Genomic DNA, 16,099 nt, shown 5'->3' with positions numbered 1-16,099 from the left:
GAAATAAGAACTATTTTTGTTCCCAAAATATATAAATGAGGAAACTGAGGCCCAGACAGAGTATGTGTCTTGTCCAAGGTCACATGGCTGGAGAGGGTCAGCGCTTAGATGGAAAGGCAGGCCCCCTGGTTCTGAGACCACACTCCTGAGCCCTCAGCAAAGGTCCCATCTTTCCTTCCTGCCACGGTGGAGTACAGAGGTGGGGAGGAAGTGGGGTGAGGTAGGGGTGGGGACAGAAAAAACTCCAAGTCTGAGAATATGAGTTTTGTGGGTTTGATGAGAAACTGGTCTTGCACTCTCTCTCGAAAAGGGCTCAAAACAAAACTGTAGAAGTAGGTTAAGTAGAGTCTGGGCTGCTTTTTCTCCTCAGCAATTATATAAGGCCCTCCCTCACACAGGGACCTCAGAGGGGAGATTGAGACTCTTTTATTTGTTCAGACAGACAAATTTCAGGCTCTAAATATCATGACTTCTAAGAAAATTTGCATTTAGATGATTTAAAAGAACAAAACCCCAAGAGTTGTATATCAGCAGGTTAACACAAAGGGGAGGGTTTGTTTTTGTTTTCTTGGGGTTTGGGGGAAGTGAGGGGAGTGAAGGAAAGGCTTTTTTTGGTGTCAATGAAATTACAGTGCATGAATGCCAACCTTCTTTTAGTCCAGCAAAGTCCATAGGGGTGAGTCAAGGGGAACATGAGAAGCTCTTCTTCAGTACTGCTCCCCCTCAGGGATGATGGACAGTGGGGGATCCTGAATCATTCCATTCCAGCAGGAAATGAAGCAGGAGCTTCTGCAGAATCTACAGGTACAGGATGCTGTGCAGAGGATGGTGGCACCAGGAACCTACGGACAAGAGAGAGAGGAAGGGAAACAGGCTAAATGTGCTGGGTATCATACAGCTTCCCTGTCTATCATCTCATCTAACCCTCGCTACACAATAGGAGGAAGACAGCCTGACACATGGTAAACAAGGCTCAGTGTAAGCCAGGCCACACACCCACCATAACACAGCTAGCTATCAGGAGAGCCAGAGACAGTAATCAAACCCAAGTCTACTGGCCCCAAAGTACCATGTTATCCCAGACCTGGAAGCTAAGAGAACAAGGGGTCTCCCTCTGTCTCTGTGATGATCAACCCAACACCAGAGAATACAGGAGCTGTGCATGTCCCATGCAACCACCTGCCCTGTGAGCTTGGCAAGCTACAGAGCAGCCCGTGTCCTGGCTCCATGATTTTCCTGTGTCTGGGAAGACAAGAGGGCAGGGGCCAGCGTCATCCCTCTTGTTGTCATACTTCCTCTATAATTCCGTTTTCAAACAATTGCCCCAGCAGACCTGTCCCCCAGGAGACCATGTTCTGGCCTGTTCTGGTGGACAGCTGGCCTGGCCTCACCAACTGTCTGCAGGAAGACCGATGTTTCACATCCTTCCTGCCTGCTCTCTCCTCCTTCAACCTCCCAGTGCCACGGGGTTCAGGCATGTTGCCTGCTATGCCTACTGGTCTGTTTTCTACTTCACTTCCCAAAGCATGGTTTCCTTTCTGGGTGAAAACACAGAAGGCTGCTTCCTATCAGTATTTGTAGGGCACTTGTCTTGGGTGACTTTCAAGAAGTAGACGGTGGAGGGTAATTGATGACGATGGTGGTGGTGGTGACGGTGATAATGAAGGTAAGCACAGACCAAGCAGCCCAACACAGATCTTGGGAAATACACCAAAGAACAATTTATTTGGGGGACTATTAATGGAATGAACATTCCACTGCCATTTTTCCTGAGACATAGATCATTTGAATCAGAAAGAAGTGATCAAGAAAGGAGGACAGAGATACTTCCCCATGTTGCAGCTCTGGGTACCCCATGTGAGAGCTGAGGGGAGTATGGTAGGAGAAGCGAAAGGATGGAGGTGAAAGGGCAAGACACTGGGACACAGGTTACGAAGCAGAAATACCACCCAAACTTTATTCTTCTCTCTGCGGGCAGTGGCAGCAGTCACAGAAGTTTGGGAGTCTCCTGTCTCACCAGAAGATAGTGGGGGACCACACCTGAGTTGGTGCTGCTGGGGTGACTCATGTGGGCCACTAGGTGACCTCAAGGGGGACGCTGGCCATGCCAGAAATGTCAACCATGTAACTTGAGGTTGGAGCTTTGAGCCATATGATATCAACCCAAATTCCTGACTTCCGAGGAGAGGAGGGAGGCTGAAGATAGAATTCAGACAACTGGCTGATGATACGGTCAATTGTGGCTACATAATGAAATCCCAATAAAAACTATGGACTCTGAGGCCCAAATGGTTGGTGAATGTATCAATGTACCAGGATACATCCTGATTCTATACAGAGAAGACATGGAGAAGACTCAGGAGCTCAGCATTTGGGATCCTCCCAGGTCTTACCCTATAGGTGTCTTATGGCTGGTCCAGATTTTCATACTCAGTAAATGTATAAGGAGAGAGCTTTCCTGAGGTCTGTGAGTTGTTCTACTAAATTATCAAATCTGAGAGGGTCATGAGAACCCCAAAATCAGTAGCCAGTTGTTCAGAAGTGGCCTGGGGACCCTGGAACATGGAGCTGGTATTGGAAGGGAAAGGAGTCTTAGGAGGACAGTGTCCTCTCCCTATGGAGTCTGTGGTAACCCTGGATGGTTGATGTCAGAACTGCACTGAAGCATATTTTTGAATGACTGGATGAGTCTTCTACAGTTCAGTGAGGGGGGTAAGAGCAAGCAACTTCCCATTTTCCCAGAGGAAGCCAAGTGACTTTCATACCCACTGTCTCTCTGGGTAAAGTGGTAGCTCAAGTTCTGGCTCGGGAGCCCATTCTCCTACAAAGCCTAAGAGTGTTTACAGGGTGCTGCCAAGTTGACATTTTTGGAGTCAAATCAGCTATTTTGGCTGCTATAACTTGCTAATGCTGAGCAGTGCACTGATTATTGAATAATCAAATCCATTTAGTATCTTTAAAATGGAGATAATTTCACATAGTTCAGACACAGTCCAATTATTTTGTTGTTAAGAAGAGTGAATTGACTTGGACCCTTGCAATTCGATCAGTTGCTTGGCAATCAACCTGCCAACAATTTTTGCTTCCCCATTTTTCTTTCTGATTTTAATTGTGACATTGGAATAAAAGGAGAGTCCACACATCTGTTGCCTTGGATTCTGAGGCTGCATTGAAAAAATCAATCCTTAGCCTGATTTTTTGATTCCCAAACTAAAGAATCCAACTATTATTTTACATCCCTTCTGTTCTTTCTTTTCACCTTGCATACTCCAATCTTCTCTAGCATCTTCTGCTTTTCCTTTCTTCTTCTTTGATTAAAAAATGTAGAAACAGACTAGGTAAAATAAAGATTTAGCCAATGCTGAGAACACTACAAGAAATTGTATTGAATCCTATGCATCATATTCTAAATCAACATTAATGGAGATATTCAGCAGTGCTCATGTTTCACCATGACCCCTGGATCTTATATTTCATGCCTGCTTAGGTTTCCAAGCCTCCCTCTTCCTTTCTCCACCATTTTTGCATTTGTATATAATTTGCTTCATATATTATAGATGGCCAGGAGAAATATCAATAACCTCAGATACGCAGATGACACCACCCTTATGGCAGAAAGTGAAGAAGAACTAAAGAGCCTCTTATGAAAGTGAAAGAGGAGAGTGAAAAAGTTGGCTTAAAACTCAACATTCAGAAAACTAAGATCATGGCATCCGGTCCCATCACTTCATGGCAAATAGATGGGGAAATGGTGGAAATAGTGACAGACTTTATTTTGGGGGGCTCCAAAATCACTGCAGATGGTGACTGCAGCCATGAAATTAAAAGGTGCTTGTTCCTTGGAAGAAATGCTATGACCAACCTAGACAGCATATTCAAAAGCAGAGACATTCCTTTGTCAACAAAGGTCCAACTCATCAAAGCTATGGTTTTTCCAGTGGTCATGTATGGATGTGAGAGTTGGACTATAAAGAAAGCTGAGTGCCAAAGAATTGATGCTTCTGAACTGTGGGGAGAAGACTCTTGAGAGTCCCTTGGACTGCAAGGAGATCCAACCAGTCCATCCTAAAGGAAATCAGTCCTGAATTTTCATTGGAAAGACTGATGCTGAAGCTGAAACTCTAATACTTTGGCCACCTGTTATGAAGAACTGACTCATTGTAAAAGACCCTGCTACTGGGAAAGATTGAAGGTAGGAGGAGAAGGGGACAACAGAAGATGAGATGGTTGGATGGCATTACTGACTCGATTGACATGAGTCTGAGCAAACTCTGGGAATTGGTGATGGATAGGGAAGCCTGGCGTGCTGGAGTCCATGGGGTCACAAAGAGTTGGACACAACTGAATGACTGAACTGAACTGATAATTTGCTTTGCCCCCAAATTTAGTACTTGGCATTGGTTCCAGCACTGGGCTGGGCACTGGGGATGCTAAGATGAATAAGACACAGTTTGATGGGGGAGACACAAAATTAAGAGAGAGTTGCAGGGGACTTCCTTGATGGCTCAGTGGTTAAGACTTTGCCTTTCAACACATTGGGTGCAGGTTCAATCCCTGATCAGAGGAGCTACAATCCCACATTCCTGAAGGCCAAAAAGCCAAAACTTAAAACAAAAGCAATATTGTAAAAAAAATTCAATAAAGATTTTTAAAACAGTCCACATTAAAAATAATCTTTTTAAAAAAGTAATGTTTCTCTAAAAAAAATCTGCACTCAAAACAGGCATCTGCTGGGCAAATTAGATCCTCACTCATAGGTTGTTGAATTGGAAAATAATGCCTATTCTCAGGCTGTTTGCCACAGGGGCTGAGATGCAGTGGGTAAGACCATGAATAGCCTTGAGCCAGCTGAAGTCAAGAGCAAGCCAAATTGTGAGGAAGTAGAAACATGATTAAGTAGAAGATAATAATGTTGTTGTTGTTCAGTCGCTAAGTCATGTCTGACTCTTTGTGACCCCATGGACTGTAGCCCACCAGTCTTCTCTGTCCATGGGATTTGCAAGGCAACAATACTGGAGTGGTTGTGATTTTCTTCTCCAGGGAATCTTCCCCACCCAGGGATTGAACTTACACTCCTGCTTGGCAGGTGGATTCTTCAACACTGAGCCACCAGGGAAGCCCCAAAGATACAATATGGAGGGGTTACATTAGGTCAAAAGTAGGGGGAGAAAAAGATAAAGCTTACGTATAGAGAGAAGCAGAAATCCAAGAGCTGGCCAAGTCCCTACAATGGCAAAGCACCAGGTCCATGACTTCTAAGTGTCAATGTTCTAAGAGTTAACTTGTCTCCAGCTCTAATATCCAGGTAGAAAAATCCCTTTGTGGTTTCTTAACAGAAAACTTCTCCTGAATTACTCCTCATTTCTTACAATAACCCCAGTCTCTGTATATGTGACCAGGCTACCACAGGTCATGGTTCCTCTCAACTCAAGGTTACACATCCACTGGTCCCACCTGTGCTGGGTGGTAGAGAAACTGATGGGGAGCAGAGAGCATGGCCAAGAGGTCATGTCACTTACTGGCTACTGCAGTTCCACCAAAATGCTCACAATGCCCCTTCAACATGGACCAGAACTTAGCAAGCTGTTCTTCCAGGACATGCTCTCCAACAAGAAAGTATGGAGGATTTCAGGTTAAAACAAACAAAAACACTTACAGATTACATGCCCTGCATCTCCTCATGCCCCTGGAAAGCTGTGATGGTTCTGGCTGCATTTGCTCAAGGGGACCTTTTTGTTCCACTTGGAATCTACCCTTTGCTCTGGGACTCCAGGGTTCTCAGTGATTCAGGGATGGGAGGTGGCCTAGGTCCTCTTCCAGCTCCAAGGGAAAGTGATTCCAGGATAATCTGAGGGAAATGGGGTTTCTTGCATTATTCTTTGACCTCTGGTTGGGCTGCAAGACAGCAAGGCTTTGGGGGCCATCAGAACCATGAAATGAGAAGAGGAATCATTACAAGCTCTTGAGCCCACCTTGAACATCTGCAGGGAGAAGGAGGCCAATATTTTACCTTCTGAGGATCAAGACTAAAGAGCTACTGAACTACCGTAGGCTGATGCATCTGTGGTCCAGGGCAGGGCTGGGAGGCAGCCCCGAAGCCACTGGGTCACTCTCACTACTTTCACATAAGACTGCCCCAAATCCTTGACCACAGAGGGGACTTTCAATCCCTAAACACAAGAAGGGATTTACGTCTCCAGCCCCCCATGTATCACGCTGCTGAGTAACTCCTGTGGATACACCCAGTGAATGTGTGGTCTTTCTAGCCCTAATGCCATAGTGAATATGCTTGTTCATTGGAGACCTGGTCTCCTCAGACCATTTCAACCCACTATTCCCCAGTTCTCCTTGTGCCCACATGCCACGGCTGATGCCAGGAGGCTGATCCTGTGGGCATCTTTTTGATCACTGCTGGTGATGGTGTGGTTATCTAAGTCAGGACCACTCCCTACCAGCCAGACAGGGCCAGTTCCGGACCAGGGAGAATGGATTACTCAGGGCAGGCTCGGTTCCTGCCGAGGTCTCAGCTGGGCCCCTGAATCACCACTGAGCATGCTGAGAACTCTGCCCCACAACCCTCTGCAGGCCTGACTCACGGGGCAGTTTCCCCAAAGAACTCCCACAAGCCCAGGTACTGCTCACAGGATGGTGGCCGCCTCCGCATAGATGAGCAAGCAAAGCCAGCCTCTAAGCTTGCAGAGCTCTGCTTAAAGATACAGGACCTCGTGCTCAGGGCCACATACAAGCTGCTACATGTGTACCTCTCTGCCCTGGGTTTCTGGTTTTTACCCTGACAACATAGTGTGGTGAGCCTACCTGGGGTCCCCTTCATGCTGATAACAGCCAGTCTTAGAAAATGTAGTACTTGATGGAAGAAAAAAAGAGAGGGGGAGGGTGAGAGAATTATACAAAATAGTATCCTCAGGAAAGACCTTGAGTTCCTGAGCCCAGCCTCAGAGATTCTGTTTCAGGGTGTCTGAAAGTAGCCAATATTACTGTGCTTTTAAAAAGGCATCCCAGATGATTCTGACAGGTTTGGGAAACATTCTTCAAGTGTATACATACACACACACACACACACACATAAATAGTTTATTTGTAGGTAGGACTATACAGGAGTAACCATGTTGTCAATAAATACTCTGGGATGAAAACGGTCTTATCTAGGGAGACAGGTATCTGACATTAGCTAGCAAAATGATCCTGAATAAATCAGATCTCTCCTCCAAGCCTCATCTAGAAAATAAAGAGTTCAGATTAAATTCTCTCCAGATCCTTCCAGATCCAAAGACCATCAATATTGTCGATATTACAAATGCCCACTGTCCTCAGATTTTCACTTTCCTTTCAGATATGTAGTTGTAATCTGAAGAGAACCACACAATCAGGTCAACCCAGAAGGGTATTTTCAATATCTTCCTTCCACATAGGTGACTAATAGTTAGAAGTATAGGAAGTATAAGTGAAGAGAGCAGGTAGTGGGAGTATAAATTAAAGTGAATGAACCAGCTGGGGTATAATTGAAACCTTCCCCATCAAATAACTATAATAAGACTTGCAGCAAACTGTAAACAGAGAGACACCCAGTCCTGCACTGTGAGAGTTGCCATAGGGAAGGGAGTCCGTGCTGGAGGAGGAGTTGACCAGCAAGAGAAGGCTGGGAAAACATGAGAGTTGGGAGTAGAAGCAAGATGGCAGCCACCAGTGAAAGAAGCAAGCCGGCTGAACCCAGAAGGGAATTCAGGTAGAGATCAAGCCAGAGAAGCAAAAATCACCTGAAAACTTACAGATTTCAAGAAAGCAGGAAGCAAGAAGCCAGAGGCCATACGAGAAAGAAGAGGAGATATTTTATGTGAGTGAATCTAAGGGAATTTTCTTAGCCTCCATCAGGAGCAGGGCAGGGCTGTATGAGAAGGACTGGCCCTAGTGAATAATTAAGTATTTGCTCAAGAGCAGATATTTCTAATCTGGAAGCTTAAGGAAGACAGAAATGGGTGTATTACCAAGACTCCTAGCAAGGTAAGGCAGAACACAAACCAAGTCCATTTTGAGATCTTAAATAACCTCAGCTGTTGCAGGTTGAGGCACATGGGTTTGCAAACAGAAGTCATAATTCTCAGTGACTATACACAGACAAACCAAGTAATATTTAACGGCTATGACACTATTTTTTGTAAATCAAATTTCCTCATGTAAATCTGAAGCATTTATTTCACATGAGATATTCCAAACAGCCCTGAGAAAAATGAAACAGGCCAAAGGATAATATTCCATCAAAAACATTACCATGGGGACATTTTTTAAAAGAAAGTGCTTCCAGCGAAAGTTCGTGGTCTCGATGCACAGTGAGGCCAAAAAAAACTGAAACGTCAGAGTTTGGAGCTGAGAAAGGTTTATGGCAAGGCTGTGCAAGGAGACAAGCAGCTAATGCCCTAAAGAAGCCCTGCACTCCCTGAAGTGGTTTCAGCAGAGCATTTTTAAAGGGCAAGTGAGGAAGGCTTGCAGAGTGTATGGTCAGCTTGTGCACGGTTCACTGATGAGCTGATGGTGAAGTCACAGGGGCTAATATCAATCCTGAGGCAGAGGATGAGATGATCAGATAGCATCACCGACTCAGTGGACATGTCTGAGCAAACTCCAGGAGAGAGAGAAGGAGAGGGAAGCCTAGCACGCTGCAGTCCATGGGCTCACAGAGAGTTAGACATGACTTAGTGACTGAACGGCAACAGGCTCCAGGAGGCCTGAGGCTATGTGCTCATGATCATCAAGCAGTTAATATTTTCCATTTCAGGGGGCGGTTCACATCTGCAAAACAACTCAGGAAGTGTGCATCAAATACTGTTATCTGGATACTTCAGAGAGGAGCTGAAGCAGGGGATATAGCCGAAGGCCTGGTGGTCGTTACTCAGCATTGACGAATGACCACACTCAGGGAAAGAAGCCCAGTGCTGTTGGGGCTTTTGTTCACAATTTTTCAGGAAATCTAGGAATCTAGATTTTTATGGGGAATCTCCTTCTTCAATGTGAGAAATTAATTTTTTAAAATTTTATACAAATACATGTAAGCCAGACCAGGCACATGGACCACTGTGATCAGCCTGCAAGCTGTGTGACTGTCACCTGGCCCCACACTTCTTGCTGTATTCCACCACATTGAGAACATGGGCTCCTGTGATCAATGAGGTCATGTGTGAAGTTGGGAGTAAATCGAGACCACACACAGTGTTGTTTGTTGGGAAAAAGAGACACGCTCTTATTTTGTGCTAAGGGATACCCTCTAGAAGTTTCCTCGAGGGTGCTGGAGAAACAGGGAATTCAGGAGAGACAAGTGGAAGCATTCTGAATCCTGAGCCTTCACTGAGCTTTGTTGGCTGCAAAGGACAAAGATGCATCTGGCCCTCCAATAGCATTGGAAGCAGAGCATGGGCAACTTGGGGTCCAAGGCAGTTCTAGCAATCTGGTGTCCATTTGGCAATCTGGTTATCCATCTAGCAACCAGGTTGTCCATCTAGCAACCAGGTTATCCATCTAGCAGCCTGGTTATCCACCTAGCACATTGGTTGCCTACCTAGAAATCTGGTTGTCTACCTGTCAGCCTGGTTGTCTACCTAGCAACCTGGTTGTCTATCTACCAACACGGTTGTTCACCTAGCAGCCAGGTTATCTATCTAACAACCTGGTTGTCCACCTAGAAACCTGGTTATCCATCTAACAACCTGGTTGTCCACTGGGCAACCAACAACAGGATCTTAGCAATCTCTCTCTGGAGTTCTTCCTTTACCAAGTCTCCATGATGATCGGATTCCAGCTTCCTTGTGCAGTTCCCTTCTTGGGTCCTCCTTCCCAGCTAGTGGACACTTGCCCACATCTCCAATTCAATTCTCTCTGAGAAGAATTCTGTTTGACCTAGTTAATCATTTTCTGACCTTGTTTGAACATTGATTTTTGTGCCAGGCTACCTCATAGGCTGCAAGCCAGGTAGAATTTGATTCCTTTGAGTCTCCATTCTCAGGTCAAGTGCCCCTAACCTGCAGGTCAGCTCAGCTTCATGAGCAGGGGAAAATGTTGGTAAATTCAGAGTGTGATCTGCCAGACACGGCTCTCCTACTAGAAGTCAGGGTGAGACAGGCAGCTGATATGTGAGACACTCATCTCATCAGTGACTCTGAGATGGCATTACAGATGAACCTAGTTCCAGGGCCGGAATAGAGACGTAGACATAATGGATGCATGGACACAGAGTGGGAAGGGGAGGGTGGGATGGATCGGGAGCTTAGGTTCGACACAAATACACTACCATGTGTAAAATAGATAGCTGGAGGGAAACTGCTGTATCACATAAGAAGCCCAGCTCAGTGCTCTGTGACGACCTACTTGGGTGGGAGTGATTCAAGAGGGAGGGGATATATGTATACATATAGCTGATTCACTTCCTTGTGCAGCAGAAACTAACACAACATTGTAAGGTAATTATACTTCAATAAGAAAAATAACAAAGTTAAAAAAAAAGGAGTTATTGAAACTTTCAGTACAACTAGTACTTGAATAGGAAAGGAGTTTCTGAGGAAACAGGAAACTTACTACGACTTATGCCATGATTTGAAGAAAAGAGAAAAAGTGTTCAGACCTAGACAGCTCAGACAACAAGAGTATCCGTTATAACAGGGAAAGGGAAAATCTGAGAAGGCTGCCATTTTTGTTAGCGGACAAACTTAACACTTAACTTCATCCAACCTACTGACTCATTAAGAAAATTAAAAGGTCAGAGAGATGGAAGTCAAAATGTCAGATTGATAAAGCTCCCCTGGAGAAGTTGGCTCAGACAGTTGACAAATGGGCTTCACCCTGGAAATAGGCAGATCTACCCACCTCGTCATAAGCTAATTGGAATCACCCATGACCACTTGGTCCACTGAACTTGCTGACTGGCAGGCTGTGAGCAGGGCAAGGACCGGGACCAGGTAGGCTATGTAACAGAGTTGATTTTCTCAAACTTGCCAGACAAATTCAGGCACTCCTCCCTTTGGGGAAGAGCGAAACAAAAGGACAGATGTTGAATGCAGAAGAAGGAGAGGGCATGGAGCCCTCTAGGAATTGTCAGGTCAAAGCTCTATGCATTGTTTTACAAATTCAATGAGATAAAGTGATTTATTTAGCCAAAAGCTTTTTGAGAAGACCAGGTCCCTGCTCTTCTGGAGCTTACCATCTATGGGAAGGTAAGTATTCATCTGATCACCAGAAATAGATATACATTTAGAAACGTGAATAAGTGCTTTGAAGGAAAAGCACCTGGTCCTGGGAGAACAATAATAAAACCAACTCCCCAGCATGGAGGTGATCAGTGATCAGATGGTCAGAAAAGGCTCCCAGAAGAGAGGTATTTGTGCTGAAATCTGAAGGCAAAGACGGAAAGGGAGCCCTGTAGGTAGAGGAGTGGAGTGTGTAAAGACGCCAAGGTGGACAAGAGAAGGGCACCTGGAAGAACCACAAGGAACCAATTTGGGTGGAGTCGTGAACGATGGGAATGTGCCAGTCATGCAGGTACAGAATAATGCCCCCTCTCTCCTCCACAACCATTTGGGAAATTCACACAAAGGAAACATGGTGACTAACAAGACTTTAAGGCAGGCTAGCATCCAAGAAACAGCAACATCTTTTTAAATAGTTACAAAAAAGAGGTGCTTTGATAAAAGAAAGGAAGAGCTTAAAAAGGTGGGGAGTGATCCACAGCTCTACCTACCGCTGAGAAGTAAGTTAAGTCAGCTACCACTGAGAGAATCACAGACTCCTAGAGAGAGAGCTAGGGCCACCACAGGTCATCGTGGCTAAAACCATTTCAATGGACCGATGGGGCTGAAGAAGGAGAAACAGCTGTTCAGCAGAGAAGAGAGATGGGGTGTCAGCTGGAGGGAGAAGCAGAGTCATGGGACTTGTATTAATATCTTCAGATTCCTGAAAATAGCACCTAGCAGTTTGGGGACCCATTCAAATATTCAGTTAAATAACTTCTTTTCTTGTTTAGCTTTGTTTTCCTTTCTTTTTCAGGGAGTAAGCTGTCCTGCAATGTAGGGAGGCAGTGCACTCTCTGTGGAAAAGGATCTTGGTTTCCTGTTCATGAGTGGGGCTAAGAGAAGTCACTCTAGCCTTCAACTGCATCTGGTAAGTTGCCCAGTGGGCTGTCCTGTTGGTTCAGTGGTAAAGAACCCACCTGCCAATGCAGGAGACATGGGTTTGATCCCTGGGTCAGGAAAGACCCCCTGGAGGAGGAAATGTACTGTATCTCCAGTATTCTTGCCTGGGAAATCCCATGGACGGAGGAGCCTGGTGGGCTGCAGTCCATGGGGTCGCTAGAGTCGGACACGGCTGAGCTACTTCCCTTTCACTTTTCACTTTCATGCATTGGAGAAGGAAATGGCAACCCACTCCAGTGTTCTTGCCTGGAGAATCCCAGGGACGGGAGAGCCTGGTGGGCTGCTGTCTATGGGGTCGCACAGAGTCGGACATGACTGAAGTGACTTAGCAGCAAGCATACACAATGACCGGCTTACCTTGATGAAAGGTAAAATTTTCTGCATGGAAAAACTTAGAGACTGACTCCAAAAGCTGACTTCTTGAAAATCCAAGCACCAAACTGTATTCTCCCTAATCACACTTGGGGCTTCCCTGGTGGCTCAGTGGTAAAGAACCTGCCTGCCAATGCAGGTGTCTCAGCAGGATCAGCGATGGTGTTGCCAGCCCCCTGCTTACTGCCAGTAAGCAAATGCATCCTTGGGCTGAAACATGAAGCAGATGTTAGCACCCAGGAAAGGTAACTGGATCAGAGCTTGCAAGGATCCATTACCCTTTCTGCTCTTGGAGAGCTGATATTTATTGCAGGATGTGAATGGCATCCTCTCATGCTGCGGTTCTTAAACATTCGGTCATCAGAATCATCTGGAAAGCTTATTAATGCCCAGATCACTGGTCCTCAGCCCCAGAGTTTCTGATTAGGAGGGCCGAAGGATTTGCCTCTTCAACAAGCTCTCAACAATGCTGGTGCTGCTGGCCTGGGGACCCCGCTTAGGAAGGTCCTAGGGGATCCTTGATTCTCCTAAAATTTCATGCACAATCTGTGCATACGTGCCTGTGTGTTTTTGTTCTTGAATGTGTTTCATAGCTTTCCTCAGAATATACAAGTGAATCAAACCACAAACCAAGAAAAACCAGTAACTTTAAGAACATTTACTGGGACTTCCTTGGCGGTCCAGTGGTTAGAACTTCATCTTCCAATGCAGGGGGTGTGGATTCAATCCCTGGCCAGGGAACTGAGATCCCATATACCTCATGGTCAAAAAACCAAAAACCATGAAACAGAAGCAATATGGCAACACATTCAATAAAGACTTTAAGAACGGTTTCCTTTTTTTTAAAAGAACATTTACTAACACAAAATTTGAGCAAATTCTAGGAGATAGTGAAGGACAGAGGAGCCTGGCTTGCTGCAGTACATGGGGTCGCAAAGAGTCAGACACAAATTAGCAACTGAACAACAACTAACACAAAATACCAGGGGAAATGCTGACCCCAAAGAGAGATGAATATACTGTAGTATAGGAAATATAAACTCACCGGACACAGCAAAGTCTGTTCCACAAAAAGTGTTCGGAGTCCTGGAGTAAGAGCTGGGTAATGGTTGATAGGTACAACTGAAATAAAGAGATTTGGATAGGAATTAATATTCTCACCCTACAGGAATTTATTTTTAATTATAGATAATTATGCTGAAGTACAACAAGATGATTTGAAGCACTGCACTAATTCAGGAGTAATAATGCATGAATTACTGATGCAATCTTTAAAAATGTAACCTGTCATTCAACACCGGATCAGCAACCGACAGAAGGCTATGATCTGGCATCAGTATGGTACAGTAATATAGTTAACACTGGCCTTCAACCCAGCCTTTAAGAGCCCCCACAGAGCCATGAGGTGCTGAAACTTGCGTCTCCCTGTGGAGCCAAGTGAAGTCTTATATCCCTGCTAGCTGCGCTCCCCATTGGCTGACTCTCAGAATCCCTTGTTTTTAGAGATTCAGTAAGTTCTCCACGTACAAACAAGTTCTGTTCTGAGAGCTCATCTATAAGTCTAATTTGTTTGTAAGTCCAACTAAGTGAGCCTAGGTACCGAATTAACACAATCGGCTATATAGTACTGTAGTGCAATAGGTTTATAATACTTTTCACACAAATAAGATATAAAAACAAACACAAAAATAAATATGCTTAATCTTATAGTACAGTACCTTGAAAAGTACAGTAGTGCAGTACAATAGGGCTTCCCTGGTGGTTCAGTGGTAAAGAACCTGCCTGCCAATGCTGGAGATGTGACTTCAATCCCTGGGTCAGGAAAGATCCCCTGGAGAAGGAAATGGCAACCCACTCCAGTATTCTTGCCTGGGAAATCCCATGGCCAGAGTAGCCTGACGGGCTGCAGTCCACGGGGTTGCAAAAGAGGTGGACACAACTGAGCAACTAAACGGCAATGGTACGATAGCTGGCACACAGGGGCACACTCACATCTTGGAAAGTTCACAGCCTGAAAGTGCATATACAGGGGACTTACTGTCATGGAACACAGCGTCTTGTGTCCAATCAGATTTTGGTTCAAATGCCAGCTTTGGCCTTCACTAGTTATATGATCTTACGAAAGTTACTTCCACTTCTCGGAGCCTCAGTTGCCTCATCTATGAAATGGGGATGAGAGTCAAACACACAAGGCTCTTCTGATGAGTCAAAGGTATAACATGTAAAATGTCTGACAGTGAAAATTCAATATGTGGTCACAAAGATGTGGTCTTGCCCTGGACTGGTGTTGCTGGCTGTACCACATTTGCCTGTTATGCTTAGAAACTAACACCTACTCTTCCAATGAAGCCTTCCAGATCCAGTTTTGTTTTAACAGGACAGAGCAGTCTGCCTAATTTTGATATGACTAACATTTCATGGGGTTTCCCTGGTGGCTCAGCTGTAAAGAATTTCACCTGTCAATGCAGGAGATGCAGGTCAGGAAGATTCCCCTGGAGAAGGAAATGGCAACCCACTCCAGGATACTTGCCTGGGAAATCCCATGAACAGAGGAGCCTGGCGGGCTATAGTCCCTGGGGTCACAAAAGAGTCAGACATGACTTAGTGACTAAACAACATTTCATAGGGCTGTTGCTCACAGTCAAAGGATGGTTCCTGAGCATGCAAGTCAAGTAAGAGCCTTCAGTCAGTGGGAGAAAGTGCCGGGCTTGCTGACTAAACGTCTGCCCGAGACGTATTCTCTCTCCTGAATCTGAGCGACCACAGACAGAAGACAACAAAGGAGAGGGAGGGGAGGGGAAAAGTAGATGATAAATGTCTCCCACACAGTGATGGCTAATTTCTATAGCAAGAAAGCTGACGACCGACTGCCTTACTCAAAGTGAAAATACCTGAAGAAGAAGGGGGAAAAAACCCAAGTATTAAGCACCATCTGTGAGTCAGTTTTGCTTGCATATGATTACATAATGCCCTTTTCAGAAAGGAACAAAACAGAAAAAATATTGCCCAAGTTTATAGAGCCAGTCATTGGTAGAGTCCGGATTAAAATACAGATCTGTCTTACTCCAAATGTCACATGCTTTCAGTTAAACCATACTGTCTTTATCCAGATAATTGACTTCTGTGCCCACCAGGCTCCTCTGTCCATGGGATTCTCCAGGTAAGAAGACTGCAGTAAGTTGCCATGCTCTCCTCCAGGGGATCTTCCCGAACCAGGGATTGAACCCACATTTCTTATGTCTCCTGCTTTGGCCTGTGGATTCTTCACCACTAGCGCCACCTGGGCTTCTACTTAATAGCACTGTTATTTTAAATGGAAGAAAAACACACAAAAAAGATGTTAGAAAAACACACAAAAAAAGATGTTAGGTATAGAAAGAAAAAAACCACCGGAATGTACCTAAAATAACTGCAAGTAAATTAAGAAGAAAGCACCTACCCATGCACAACCAGAACAATAAGTAATGACCAAACACACAGAAGCACTTGACACAAAATACATGATCCATCTAAGACTGTAAGACCTTCTTTATCTC

At 45.0% G+C, this 16,099-nt stretch overlaps 1 long non-coding RNA gene across 1 annotated transcript in view; it reads left to right on the top strand.

Moving 5' to 3' along the window:
- Positions 1-16,099, top strand: part of LOC139186191 (uncharacterized) — a 55,947-nt gene that overhangs the window by 36,472 nt on the left and 3,376 nt on the right. The window contains exon 3 of the long non-coding RNA XR_011569727.1: positions 12,046-12,159. This is a non-coding gene — a long non-coding RNA (uncharacterized lncRNA). The remainder of the gene's footprint in view (positions 1-12,045; positions 12,160-16,099) is intronic.

The sequence above is a fragment of the Bos indicus genome, chromosome 12, assembly GCF_029378745.1.
Source record: "Bos indicus isolate NIAB-ARS_2022 breed Sahiwal x Tharparkar chromosome 12, NIAB-ARS_B.indTharparkar_mat_pri_1.0, whole genome shotgun sequence".
NCBI classification, from domain to species: Eukaryota; Metazoa; Chordata; class Mammalia; order Artiodactyla; family Bovidae; genus Bos; species Bos indicus.
Note: the sequence above shows the minus strand (reverse complement) of the source record. Positions and strands in the feature narration are given on the sequence as shown.